The sequence below is a fragment of the Ischnura elegans genome, chromosome 1 (genome assembly GCF_921293095.1).
Source record: "Ischnura elegans chromosome 1, ioIscEleg1.1, whole genome shotgun sequence".
Classification (NCBI taxonomy): domain Eukaryota; kingdom Metazoa; phylum Arthropoda; class Insecta; order Odonata; family Coenagrionidae; genus Ischnura; species Ischnura elegans.
In genome coordinates, this window is record NC_060246.1 from 117,135,867 (window position 1) to 117,150,134 (window position 14,268).

Consider the following 14,268-nt stretch of genomic DNA (forward strand, 5'->3'; position numbering starts at 1 on the left):
TTAGATATGTCTCCCTCACACCTTTCTAATGAAAATTGACCTCGTAAAGTGACCTTTATAATAGTTCACAGTCCTACGTCGGTCAAACAGAAGAATAGATTTCTCTGCATGTTACCAGGTCACTGTTCGCGATGCGTGAAACCATTATTGGAGGCCGAGGGAGGATAGGCTCCTTCCCCAGGAGCTTACGCTATTTGGATCTCAAGCAGTCCCAATGGAATTGGGGATGTCTCCAAGCCATATCCTAGTTTCAATAGGAAAGGCCATTGAGATTTGACTAGGCATGGGAGGCTGTGTTTGCTCGGAAAATGAAGGAAGTCTTGAATATAATTGTATGAAACCTACTTCGTGAGTAATCTCGAGTAAAAAGAAACTTTTAGCTCTTCATTAGAATGACCTCAGTGCTAAAAACAAATTCCTATTCTTTATTTTTGTTTAACTCAGTCACCACCTGATGCATGTTGAATTATTTATTGAAACAATGTTGGAATAATTTAGATGAAGTTAACCTAGCTAAATGTAGCTAACGTAACTATTTGCACATTATTTATAATTCACGAAAGGATTATTTTTTTGCAATGGTTTTAAAAACTCTTAGGCCCAGTAGATGGTACATAAATTCAACGAAAATTTTGCAAAAAATTGACCTTATTGCTCAATTCCCAGAACCCAGCAAAGAAAAAGTAAATACAACTATATTATCTTCGTGGTCAATAATTAAATTCAATTAATGTTAACCTGCCTACCAAATTTAAATGAGATTTCAATAATGAATCTCAAACATTTGAAAGAGTGACTCTCATTTTAAAAAAATAATATTTTATGAACGAGGTGGCTTTGATATGATACGGAGGAAATAACATCAACACTCAATTAACTTTTATAGTAAAAGTTTATTTTTGCACCATGAGGTCTAATGATTTGGATTATGTTAATCCAGGCAAAGTTTTCTATTCAGTTATCGTAATGCTAACGAAAATTATTATAGTTTCAATTTAAGTAAATGCCTTACTTCCAATTCTAAAATCATGTACTTATAAAGAGAAATTTGAAATGGTTACAGAAGCTAGGGGCTCAAAATAATTAATTTGGAATGCAAATGCTATTACAAGGGATAAGAGAATACATGATTTTATTTCGATAAGTATTTATTTTATTTAGGTTGACACATTCGATTGCGCACTTGTATTCCTTATCAAATCGGTGCTCCACACAGTGCGTTGGCCCTTTGTTACCCAGTTAAAGCTCACCATAGTTACAGAAATGACGATCGCACTTGCTCTGCTATTACGTTTAGAGGATGATGGAGTCCTCGAAAATTCCTAGATCAGTATTGTTTGTTGCGACCATATTTTTTACAGCGAAAAGCCATCAGATGATTGGGAAATAACGTTATATCGCAGTTGATGTAGAGAACAGTGAGAGTAGCATCAGTGGAAGTGGATTGAGGGCAGATGGCTTGTGGCCGAAAAATGGAGGATGAGGATTTGGAATCATTATTGACCGTGGGAGTGAAGGCAGAATGTCATAAAACGAGAAAAATAAGGTCTCTTAACAAAGTTTCGAAAGGTCCTAATCCAGTAACTTTGTAAACAGAAGTCCTCGCTGAGGGCTCTCCAGGTGGCATAGAGGAATTTCACAAATGGCACGATCGTACTAATTTTGAAGTTATTTGGCCACCGTGATATTTTTATTCAGTGTTCTTCTCCCGTGTATTACATCTCATTCCTCAGCATGATTCACAAGCAAAAGTCTATTGTGAATTTGATTCAGTTTCACACCTATTTTGGTATGACTTCGCCTAGGTACAGCTGTGTCATCTAGGTGTATGGGGTTTTAGAATATTCTCAAAACTCATTAAACGTGCCAGGTTGATACAAATACCAATACTTTTTATTTGGATACTCATTGGAAGAGCAGATAAAGTTTGCAATCAACTTTTCAGCTTTGATTAATACTCATCCTTTGAAATGAAAATTTGAAATTATTCTCTAATGCTTGATTATCGGTTTTTGCCAAGTTCTTATTCCCTGTTCGTCTTTTCTTGACCTACAACACTATATACGCTTCAAAATATTTTATATTTGGGTGAAATAACATTTTTTTTCTGTTTGAGGTATTTTTTTCATCAAACAATTATTCCATAAAATTGCATATAAAGTGCAAAGTCTTAATAAACTTGTCTTAGACTTAGTATCGTTGGATTCCTCCAAGACGTTGGGGGTTATTCTGACAAATAGTTCATAAACGGTGAGGACTACCTACCGACTTACAGTCAGTGTAAATTCTGATTTATTTGAGAGGCAGTTAACCTTGGAGATGACACGTTTTTGCTAATAATAATAATAATAATAATAATGAAATAATAAAAAATGAAATAAAATAAAGGAATATTTCAAGGGGATTCATTGAGCCTAGCTGCCAACCCTTTATCAAATATATTAAATTCAACAAAATATGGATTCAAATTAAAAATTGATAGAAATCAGACACATATGATTAATCATCTTTTCTAGATGGATGATCTAAAGATATATGCCCTCAATCAGAAGGAGTTAAATTATACGTTTAAAGTAACGGAAAGCTTTGGTAATGACATATGTATGAAGTTTGGAATAGATAAATGCAGAAAACTAGAAATTAATAAAGGGAGAAACGTTAAAGGGCAAGATATTCTTTTAGATAGTGGAAAAATCGAAAACATGGATGAACATGAAAAATATAAATATCTTGGCATACTGCAGAACACTCAAATCCTACAGAACGAAATTAAGGAAAAAGTCACAAGAGAATATAAAAATAGGCCTCACCTTATACTTAAAACGCAGTTAAATAGCAGGAATACAACAAAATCCATAAATACATTTGCTGTTCCAACTTTAACGTATACATTTGGTGTAATTCATTGGACCAATACAGATTTAGAAGACCTTTAGACAAAGAAAGCATTAACAGATAACAAAGCACATCATCCAAATGCTGCTATCGAAAGGTTATACCTTAAAAGAAAAAATGGTGGTAGACTTTAATGCGCATTAAGAATCTACATTACAGAATTGTTGATAAATTAAGAAATTACTTCTTCCAAAAAAGCGAGACGAGTAACCTCTATAATTCAGTCATAAAAATGATGATAAAGGAACACCACTCCAGCTTCATGTCAGAGACAAATCAATAGATGTAGAAAAAACAGAGGAGCTAGAAGCAAGCAGTTACATAGGATACATCACAAATTCCTTCATCAGGAATGCGTAGACTCCTCACTATCAAATGCCTGGTTAAAAAGAGGTGAGCTATATAAGGAAACGGAGGGGACAATGATAGCTATTCATGACACGTAATTGGTACGAAGAACTATAGGAAATGTATAATCAAAGACGGAAGCATATTGAAAGACCTATGCCGTAAATGTAATGCAAAGAGTGAGACGATAGAGCACATAATTAGCGAATGTACGAATCTAGTTGGTGATGAATACACCAAAAGACACAATAATCAATGCAAAATTATTTATTTAGAAATAGCATATGTTACCGGATTAAAATTGGATCATGAACCATATTACCTGTTCACCCCTGCTACAGTTCTGGAAAATGAAAATTACAAATTATACTGGGACAACACAATTTACACAGACAAACCTGTTCAGCATAACAGGCCAGACATAATCTGGATTTAAAAAAAAGAAAAGCAGACCTTTATAATAGAAATAGCAAATCCAGCTGACCACAACTTTAAGAAGAAATATGAGGAAAAGAAACAAAAATATCAAGACCTTGCAAGGCAAATAAATATCTGGAAACAGGACGTGGTCACCATCATCCCCATAGTAATATCATCAACAGGAATAACACATTCATCGCTTAAATTTGGAATTGAACAGTTAAAAATTAAAATAAATACAATATATAACATTCAAAAATCTGTAATACTGAATATACGTAGAACAGTTACATTGTTTTTAAATGAATTGTAACTTGAGGCAGTGTCTTGGCAAGTCCCGACACTGGCAGACCTCCAAGTAAATCTTGCGGAAAAATAAATAATAATAGTTCTAAGCGTGTTTTCTATGTTATAGTATGCTTAACTGTTTCTGGATCTTACTAAACTTTTGTGCTCTTAACGCCATATTAACTTCCGTAACACCTTATTTATTGGTTTCTAAGAAGACTCAAGCCGTCACTAAGGTGTAATATGAGTGTCTTTTAGCGGGCTATATTTTTTAATAAACATACACGTTTCTGAGCCCTGTGATTCACTTTCCATTTTAAGTAATTCTTTACTCTCCCTTACATGCTCATTGAATACTGGTGGGCGAGTTCTGCTACCATTTTAGTGGAATTTATTGCGGACAGGAACGGAAATTCGGAGAAAAATTGTGTGTGGGGCCATTTCACACGCACGGGACTTCATCGTGTTGACAGCAATGGCGTTAGCAGCTGTTTTCGCCTCTTGCAAAAGTAGGATACGATGAAAGATATCTGAAAAAATATCAGGGAATTGGGAGATAATATTGTAAGGGTCAAGCCTCCAAATTTCAGTGCACTTTTTTTCTAATTTTATTTTATAAATATTATCATTTTGACCCCGTGGCGCCATCAAGAGCCAGCTCACGCTTTCATACTCTCATATATATGTATAGTTTCGAACGCACCACTGCAGCACAGAACTCGTCTGCCCTGTGGAGAGAAAGGAGGGGCCGCTTTTAAATTTGCTCGCACGCTTTGCCGTGGGTGGATTGCCTCTCTCTCCCTCCCTCCCTCTTCATAGCATCTCATTTGAGGAATCCTCTCCCTCCACCTCGGGTGAGTGTCCGGAGGCGTGGCGACCGTGGGGAGAGAGAGGGGTCTTCTTCCCCCCCCCTTGGGTGCGACCGGGGGTCAGAGGTCACCCATCGGCCCATTCCCTCCCCACCTCACTGGCCGGCGCGACCTCCCTCACTCCCTGACCTCGGCTGGACGTGCCGCGGTCGCCATAAAACAAGGGGCGCGTGAGTCGAGGGTCGTATGCAGATGGCACAGCACATGCCGCGCGCCTATACCCCGCCACCACCCTCCCCTTCCCCCCACAGAAAACAGTGTCCCCGAGCCACTCCAACCGAAGCCACCAGCTATACTGCCTCGGCCACCGCTTCATTTCATCTTCCCATTGAGACCCACGAGGTGGTCGAGGCGTCCGCATCCCATTCCTCACCGCTACGGCGCCCTTGAAGGTACTACCTTCCACACACTCCGCCGAGGGGAAAGCGTCACGTTCTTACAAAAGAAATAAGTCTAAATTACTCACCCAATTCAGGATGGTAATCAAGGAAACTACGAAGAGGAGGCACCAGTCTGCCTCGTTGAACCTTGATTTTTGTTTCCATTTGAGGCACATATTAATCAGACTTCAAAATATACGCGGTGACGAGCGGAGAGTAATCTATTTATTTCCAAAATTGACTATATTTTATTTACAGCTGCGTGGAACAGAATTGGTATATTATTAATTCGATAGATAAAATCAACGCGAATATTAAGTTCGTAAAATTATAACTTATTTCACGGGCAAATTCGGATCGCTCATTCCTTCACCGACGATAGTGGCGTCTTTTGTAAACGCAATTGAATGCGCGATCGGTGATGGTACATCTAATGGCTGGCTAGTGAATCATATTACTCTAGTTGTGATTGAAATCATATAACCCCAGTTCGTCGAATTCAAGCGGATACAAGTGAAGAGGGTGCATTAATCGCTCTCAAAAGGTCTTATTTTGTCTTTCTTGAGTCGTATTGCTTAATAATTTTCTTAGTGTATAGGCTATACCTTGGCAAAATTGATTTGCCTATGATGAAATAAATTTTAAAAACTAATTGGACAATATGCGGAGATCAATTTTTTAAATCACTGGTTCTTTATTGCAAGAAACAAATGGTACAATTATCATCACTTCAAGTTTGTGTAGAATGCAAATTTTTGAATTCTTCGAAATCGAATCAAAGCGATTTGAATCAGGGGCTGGAGGATTTCAATTATCACAGATGGGATTGCTTTCTTGCCGAAAGCTTTGAATTATCGGACATACATGATTGGCTTTCAAATCAGTGAATGGATCTTTTCAATATTAAATTTTGGCAGTTACCCATCCATTACTGCATACTGTCAATGCATATTCCCTCACTTGTTGAAATTGCCTTATTTTGTGCAAATTATAATTTGATAAAAGGGCCAAAATTACAAATTTCAATTGAGATATGTAAGAATTTAAAAAAATCTTACCGAATTAGAATTTGAATTTAATGATTGGAGCTAAGAGGTCCCATGATTAGGGAAGCGTCGCAGCCTAGTGGGCAAAACTCTTGCCTGATGATTGAAGGCTTCATGTTTCAAATCCCGGGTGAAGTCTTCAGATACTTCCTAGTAAGAATTTCTTCGAAGTGTTTGGTAGTCCAAAGGTAGGAATGGATGAAGGTATATTGAATGTGTGCATTTCTCACTCTTGTGGTAAAGCCTGGGGCGTGCTCTACCCTCCCCTATAATTCGGGTGGAAACACTTGCTCAGTGAATGGGACCAATATTGTTTTGTTTAAATAAAAAAATCGTTTTTAGCTAAATAAGGCATATTGCCATTTCAAGAATACGAGAGAAATTCTGTCGGCGTTAAATTATAACAGCAAAAATACTTTAGGAGGGTTTTTGAGAGTGAGAATTCCTTACATCTACATCTACATCTACAAATTACCCTGCGAGCCACCTCTAGGGTGTTTGGCAGGGGGTGATCAATCACCAGCATGCAGCATGCATTTGGACTCCCACATGCACACCACACCGTCCAAGAAACGTCCCGTATAATAACAAACTATACTACTATATGCTGTTAGAAATAGAATATAGAATAGAAATTCAGAAACATGCAGTAAGTTTTACATAGGTTAGTAGGCTACACTACAAGTCATGCAATCTATTTACGCGTTCTATTGCTGCCGTTATAATCTCTTATTGATCGTGGAAAAAATGACATTCGGAATCTGTCTGTTCTGCAATCTATCTCTCTTATTTTATTTATATGATCTGATCTTCCGTAGTACGTTGGCGTCCGCAAGATATGGTTAACTTCGTCAGAAAAGACACTGCTCTTGAATTTATCTAAAAGGTTTAGTCTATTTTTCAATCTACGGTCCGACAGAGATTCCCATCCATGTTTATCTAAGAGGTCAGTTACACTAACAAGACTATCGTAACGACCTTTCACATACCTGGCAGCTCTTCTTTGCACGCGTTCTAACTCTGTTATTAAGCCTTTTTCATGAGGGTCCCAAACACTGGCAGCGTATTCCAAATGTGGTCTAACGAGGGAAAAGTAGCTAATTTCTCTCACTTTGTCGTCGCACTTTCCTAATATTCTTTTAACAAAACCCATTTTACGATTAGCTTGACCGGTTATTTCTCGAATATGTTTATTCCACGATAGATCATTATTGAGTCTAACCCCTAGATATTTCACAGATTCAACTGCATTTAATTGGGTGCCTCGAATGATATAGTTACGCTGTAGGGAGTTATTCTTCTTCCAGAAATTCATTACGACGCATTTTTCCAAATTTAATTCTAACTGCCAAGCATCGCACCAAGCTTGGATAGCAGCAAGGTCATTCGTTAGATCATCTATATCTTTGCTGGAACGGATTTTTCTGTAAACTACAGCGTCGTCTGCAAATAATCGTAACTTACTCTGCACTACTTCGCCAATGTCGTTTATATAAAGAAGGAATAGGAGTGGGCCAATGACACTACCCTGAGGAACGCCAGAAGTGACTCTAACCTCATTGGAGACTGCACCGTCTAATACTACTCTTTGGACGCGGTCGCTCAAAAATTCTCTAATCCAGGAAATGACATCTTCGTCTAGACCATAAGATTTCAGTTTTATTATTAACTTTCCGTGGGGTACTTTATCAAATGCCTTTTTGAAATCAAGAAAAATTGCGTCTACTGGAATGTTGTCTTCCCCGGAGACTAAAATATCGTGGGCGAAAAGCGCTAACTGAGTTTCGCACGATCTGCTTTTCCTAAATCCATGTTGATTTCCCATTAATAAGTTTTGCGCGTCTAGGTGTTTCATTACCGAGCTGACTACGATGTGTTCAAGGACTTTGCAAGAGATGGACGTTAAAGATATCGGCCTGTAATTAGATGGCTGTTCCTTGTCTCCACTTTTAAATATTGGCGTTACATTAGCGATTTTCCAGTCATTAGGTACTTCGTGTTGCTTGATGGATTTACTGAATATTAACTGCAAGTAGGGGGCAAGTTCTGAGGCTAGTTCTTTATATACGCGAGAAGGGATTTCGTCTGGACCAGGTGATTTATTTGGACTAAGCGATTTCAATATATTTTCTATTCCGAGCGTACTAATGTCAATAGCTGGCATCTTATGTATACAGGGATTGTCATCGGTCTCGGGTGAGTTTTCGGAAGGCTCCGTGAACACGCTCTTAAAGTAGGAATTTAATAAATTGGCTTTATCGTAACTGCTTGTCAACACATCTCCATTGTCGTTTCTCAGCGAACATACGGTAGATCGTTTACCTTGAACTTCCCTAACATATGACCAAAATGCTTTTGGGTTATCCTGTAACTGCTCTACTAGTGTTTTTCTTTTAAAATTCGTGAACGCATTCCTGAACGCATTCCTGAACGCTTCCTTCGTGGCGGCTTTAGTCATCCTATATTTTTTAATTATTAGCTCGCGTTCATTAGCGGATAAATCCGTGCTGACTTTTTTCATTTTAGCATGACACGCTCTCTGTCGCCTCAATGATTTTCTCACTTCCGCGTCGTACCATCTCGGTTCGCTGCCTTCTTTTACTATTTTACTAGGGATGTAGCTATTTATTCCCGAAGTTACGAGCGAAAGAAAAGCTTTCCAAGTATTCTCTACATTTAACTTTAATACTGAGTCATGAAACTCGGGGAAAGCATTTTTCATATGATTCTTAAACCCATCAAAATTAGCTCTTTTAAAAATGAAAACTTTACGCTCTTTTTTAAAGTTTACAGCGGTATTTAGAGAAAACTTTGCAGTTACTACCCTATGGTCACTTATTCCTTCGACAGTGCCAACGTTTATTACCTGATGTGGTATATTTGTCGCTAATAAATCAAGAATATTTTCTCCTCTGTTTGGTGCGGATGCTATTTGAAACAATGAATTAGATGTGAAAGTGTGTAATAAAGCCTCGCAGATCACTTTATCCCTCCCACCAGGAATGAAGCTATAAGTCTCCCAATCTATAGAAGGTACGTTGAAATCTCCACCCACAATCAAGTTTCTTCCAGGATACTTGGATGCTACGCTGTTTATTTGATTTTGAAAATCCAACATTGACGTTATATCTGAGTTAGGTGGTCTGTAATACGAACATAATAAAATAGTTTTGAATTTTGGACATTTAATTAAACACCACACAGATTCAACGCTGGTCTCAGTTACGGTTATCGCTTGGCTGACGATTGAATTCTTTACAGCTATAAAAACCTTATTGGACGGCAAAAGGTTGCATTGCCTCTTCACACACCGAGGATGAGTCACGCTTGTCCATAGTATTTGCCCGAAGTTGTGCAAATGTTTTATTTTGTGTTCAGTGCTCACTTGTCCATTATAGCATGGCTCTGTGAACGGTAATCTTCATACTCCTCCAAATTCTTCGTACGTCCATAATCTCCGCACGCATTTCGCGATTGGATGTCTCTCTCTCTTTCTCTCCAGAACATAGTGAGAGTTGAGAGTGAGGAGCATTTTCAGATCGCTGCCCCGTCGCTTTTTATGCTCTTTTTTTCCCTGCCACGTGTTTTTATTCATTTTAAGCGGTGGAAACTGTGTCCGTAGTCAACGTTTTTCATTTGTCCAGGGCGTTGCTTCTCGAGAGTGCTTCTGCAGGAATATTATCCTTGAAATCTGTTCCTGAAAGCTTATTTTTTCCATTAAATTCCGTCTGCGCGATATGGATTTTCTGGGAGCGTCGCCTCTTGCTTTCTTTCCTCCGCATTCGCGTCTGGTCTTTGTTCTCGCAATACTCTTGTGAACGATTTGGATTCATCGAGCAAGGAGTCGTACTAGACATTAATTTTAGATGTATGTATACGCGGTGCATATTGTTAATGATTTCTACTATAGCAATTTAGAGCAGTCAGATGTCCTTAAACCGAAATATGTTTGCGAAATTAAAAATTTTTAGGCGTAGCTATTCAATGATTTTTAATTTTTGGAGGGTTGAATGAAATTGATCGCCCATTTTTGCGACCAACCATAACCATTGATATTTATTTCAACGGTTTCAATGAGTAAATTTTACTTAATAAGCCTTTCTAAGTATTTATAAATTTTCATTTTCTTTTTCATGATAATATCGAGCTTATCGAGCATACGTAATGACCTCCCTAGGTCGGAAAATACAATGATCTATGACTAGTGTGTCCGAATGGAGATAATAATTTTACGGCATAGCCATGAAAGGCACTCATAATTCACGTTTCATTACTCTTTGATTAATATGAGTTCGTAGGTGTTAGATTTAAAAAGTTTTCCTCCAGATTTTCTAATTTAAATAAATGAGCAAGCACCTGTAGTTTGCATAATTTTATGCTTTCCCTAGTGTTTTCCGAACGGAATTTGTAAATGTTAATGTCTTGTTGATGCTGCATATCATTGGCAATTTGCCAAATATGCTTGCTTTGCACATCATTTCTCGCACATTCGTTTTTTCCCTGTGCACTCAACGATATGTTCTTCGTTTCCTCATGGCCGCCAATGGAGAGGGCCGCCGGCCTTTGATTATTTGCCCTTTGCGGTCGGACCATTGTTTACCTCTCGCAGCCATAAATTATTCACCGCGCCCTCCCTAAATGATTCCCGACTCCATTGATCTCTTCTCGCCGCCACACCCCCTCATCTGCTCGTCGTCTTATAATCATTACCGCAGCGCCCTCCGTCGAGGTCGTCAGCAAACTCTCCGAACCTTTTTCATTCAACGCGGACTTGATCAGACTAGCTTCTGATTACGGCGGCGGTCATAATCTTCCCTTCATACGTGGTCTCTGGTTTTATTTTAACTGCCTCTATCGCCCGATTTGAGAAAGTTTTGCGTCGTTGGCGTGAGTTGGTAGGGTGTAAAGAAGGGAATGGTGGAAAGATCAGAGTAAGATACGCCCTCCTGAAGGTCAATACTGTATAGATTCAAAAGATGACTTTAGGAATTATTTCATTTGATCTTCCAAAAATAAATTACGGGATAAATTACTATCTGTCAGAAGTTCTCTGACCAAGGTGTGTGTGTACCAATTCAATCATATTGATATTATTACAATCAGGTGATCCTTTTCTTTTTTCATTTGACAATAATACTATAATTACCTTTATTTCACTCAAAGGTTCTAACGCAATGGAGTGGATTTTTTCCATTAGGAATGAGGTGGTACAAATGTCCAAAAAAATTACTATAATTCCTCCTAGATTTAAATGTTAAAACATAATGTGTATTTATAAAAATTGCTCATCGTTATCACAATGATTACCATCCGTTTTGTCAATCTAAATTTTAAATGGAAAACTGATTTTTTCAATATTTCCTTGTATCAGCAGATTACTTGTTGCTCTTTGAATCCTACCAGTGCAATTTTTTTTGGATTTCCATTTTCACTCAATTCCACTGTAGGCCAAAAGTACTTCGTGATAATTATTCACTGAGGAAAGAAGCATTTAAATTTAATGGATTTAAGTATATCTCTGCTTGAATAATGTCTTGCCTCTCGTTACCACAGAGCTGCGCTATCCAAAGATATTGTGATCCCAATATCCAAAGATATTGTGATCCCCATGGCGAAAGACTAAACAGAAGATGTATGCATTGCAGTATTTAGATACCGTCTTTATGCGCCTGCAATATTGCATTTTTGCCTGCATCAGGGGAAACTCTTCACATCCAACGACTTACGACCAATTTAATGGCTTTGCTGTGGTGGTGCGTCTTCATTTCCAGAATTGATTCATGCCTCACGCTAGCCAGCAATTAGGCTTCTAGCCAAAAAAGAAGAGGGCAGTGTAAAAACTATGAAGCCGTCCGTGTCCCCATTCTCTTTTCGTTCCGAGGTAGTTTTCCTCCATTGGGAGAGACCACTGTCGTCCTATCGTGGGAAGCATCGGAGAACACGCACGAGAATAGATACTCTCCTTTTGCCCATTTTTAAATTGCAGCGAGTACGATTCGCTGCACGCACGCCAGGCGGAGGTTTTGTACGTACGTACGTACAATGGGTAACGTTGAGGCTCACGTTCTTAAATTTGAATTTAGTGCTCGAAATCACGCCATTATCCGACGCATACGGCTTTTTTTTCCTTTCTCTCCCTCTCTCTCTCTCTCTCTCCCCGCACGCTCCCAAATGGGCCGTAACTCCCCGCGTTTCTCTCTTTCAGATCCCTTTTCCCGCTCTCCCGCCGTAGTACTTGGTCACCCATCCCTCTCATCCGGGGCCCCTTCCCATTGCGATGGGAGGGGGGCTCATTCGTGGTTCTCCCCGGCACCGACGTTTTAGCAGGATACATGTGGAGACTTTCTTGACGACGCTCCCTCCTCTTCTTTTTCTGGAAAATGGGCCTCAGCCGGCAGTCCATTTCCAGCCTCACTCCCCTCCACTCCTGCAGTCCACCGCAAATTCCTCCCTCCCCCTCCCAATCCCCCACTTCCCTCCCCCTCGACCATTTGGACCATTCCATCGCATCTTCTTTCTCTCGCCCGTCGTTCACCGCAAAACTACAACTACAGGGACCGGTTCACGCACTGTACCGTCTCGCTTCCCACTCTACACTCCCTTCCATTACCACTTTTCTACTCTCAGGCTATTCCTCAAAATCGCTCATACAATTTATTTATGTCCCCCGTCTTTCCCTCAGTTCCCCATTTACAAGTCATTTATTCACATCTCCTTTCTCTCCCTCATTTCTCCCATTTGTGATACAATCAGTCAATAATGTTTATAATGGATTCAAAATGAGATAATATTGGTTCATTTTTCATTGAAAATTATCAAATATTGCGTATCGAATTTAACATGCTCGGGAGTGAGACCGAGGATGGGAATAACTATCTAGTGCCATAAGACTCGGTAAATTGCCTTGGGAAATTTGTAACCTGGATTGTGTTTTGGTTTGCGCAGCGGACCGGAAAGCCGAAGTTCCGTGGTTCGACTATCGGTCCAGTAGAATGATTTCTGATGGCTTTTATACGGGATGGAGAAACATCCTTCGATCATCTCCACAATTATCATCAATAACATTGGTTTTAAAAAGCAAGAGTTACCTTTACCAATAACTTTTATTATTGCCTCCTGCGTGATTATTTCTCTCACTCTATTCCATTGGCTTATTTTTAGAAAACCTAAGTTAAGTTTAGTACTCTCTTGTCCGGGAAAGCGAAGTTATGATAATTCTCGAACGCTTATAAGGCATGGGAAAGATGGAAATATTATTTGTTTTGGAGTGGAAGACGGAATATATTTTGATTTTTTACTTTTACATGTAATTTTTTCACCTATAATATTAGTTATGTCGTAATGCAAAACCCATACCCCAGCGAAAAAATTAAATTATGATTTCTTGTGGAATAAAACTTAAGAACGTGAATTTATCACCCCAAAAACTTTACGTGATTGATTATTGTGTAGTGGTAAAACTTATAGTCTGCGTTATTATACAGTAGATTAAATGTGTAATATTTTATAAATCCATACTTATTGTAAAAGAGGGAGCTTAGACTTCCATTAATTCAAGTCTACTCATGTTCACATACGTAGCTACTAAACATTTAAATCTCCTCTGAGGGTTGCGCTAAAATCCATTTCTACTTTTCCTTTTCTGGAAGATCTATAATGCGATCTAATTTGTTTCCCTTCTGATAACTCATGAGAATGAGACGAGGAAAATTCAAATACGGTATTGCTATTCAGTGAAGGAATGTTACCTGCCAATCTACCCTACGCGTGATTCGTGCTGGTCACCAGAAAGACGGTGATGAATTCGATATCCTTTAAAATATGATTTATATTTAACTCTCTTGTTTCACTTCGCATTTACTCTTTTACTCGTGCAAATGCACACCAAACTCATACCCACTCCGATCTATAGTCAGGCCCGTTGCGAGGGCGGAGCAACCAGGGAATTTTGCCCGGGGCGCAGCAATTTGGGGGCGCACTAAATTTTTTTTTTTAATTTTGACTAACAACGTTATCCGCTTT

General features: G+C 38.8%; 1 protein-coding gene across 1 annotated transcript in view; it reads left to right on the forward strand.

The window, feature by feature from the left end:
- The window catches only part of LOC124168719, a 1,194,493-nt gene that overhangs the window by 553,691 nt on the left and 626,534 nt on the right, over window positions 1-14,268 (forward strand). The gene's annotated exons all lie outside the window — the stretch shown is intronic.